At 65.2% G+C, this 643-nt stretch overlaps 1 long non-coding RNA gene across 1 annotated transcript in view; it reads left to right on the top strand.

Annotated features, from left to right (window-relative positions):
* Positions 1-114: 114 nt before the first annotated feature.
* The window catches only part of LOC104874127, a 42632-nt gene continuing 42103 nt past the window's right edge, over positions 115-643 (top strand). The window contains exon 1 of the long non-coding RNA XR_783665.3: positions 115-183. This is a non-coding gene — a long non-coding RNA (uncharacterized LOC104874127). The remainder of the gene's footprint in view (positions 184-643) is intronic.

Raw genomic sequence — 643 nt, 5'->3', positions numbered from 1 at the left:
CCGGAGCCGCCGACTCTCCACCCCTTCCCCCAGCGGATTGGCCGCCGACCTGCCGGGGGCCGGGGCGCTGGGGCCGCCTTCTCTCCACCCCTTTTCCCGGGGTTATTCTTTCAACCGCTCTTCTTTTCCTCCTTCGGCTCCTCTCGCGCTCTTTCTTCGGCGTCTTGGCTCAGCGCGCTGCCGGTAGGCCCTCCATACAGCCAAACTTGTTGTCTCAGGATATCCCGCCCCCTACTCATTTCCCAGCGCCCTCCACTCAGAACCCCCCCCTTCATCATCTCTCCCAGTGGCCACTGAAGGGAAAAGAGGGGCTATCACTGAAGGGAAGCGAGAGGGGCAGACAGAGAGGGATACGGACCCCGTAAAGCTCGGTGAGCGGACCAAACTGTCCGCTGCCCCTGCGCAGCGAGCATGGCTTTCCTGAGGCGCATCCGGACCCGGGCGCCCTTTTTCCCTGGCTCGGCCCCTATTGGCTGAGCCCTTGCTGACGCACTCTGAGTGGTGGGAGAAAGGAGGCGGGATTCTGCCGCGAGGCCTGTCGGTCCTTGTAGTTTTTCGCTGCCGCGGGGGGGCCCCCTCCCAATCTCCGCCTCCCTCCCGCCCTCAGCCGAGGCCCGGCTGCAGAGCGGAAAGCTGCTGCCCA

This window comes from Fukomys damarensis, unplaced genomic scaffold, assembly GCF_012274545.1.
Source record: "Fukomys damarensis isolate Sample0158 unplaced genomic scaffold, DMR_v1.0_HiC HiC_scaffold_4, whole genome shotgun sequence".
NCBI lineage: Eukaryota > Metazoa > Chordata > Mammalia > Rodentia > Bathyergidae > Fukomys > Fukomys damarensis.
Note: the sequence above shows the minus strand (reverse complement) of the source record. Positions and strands in the feature narration are given on the sequence as shown.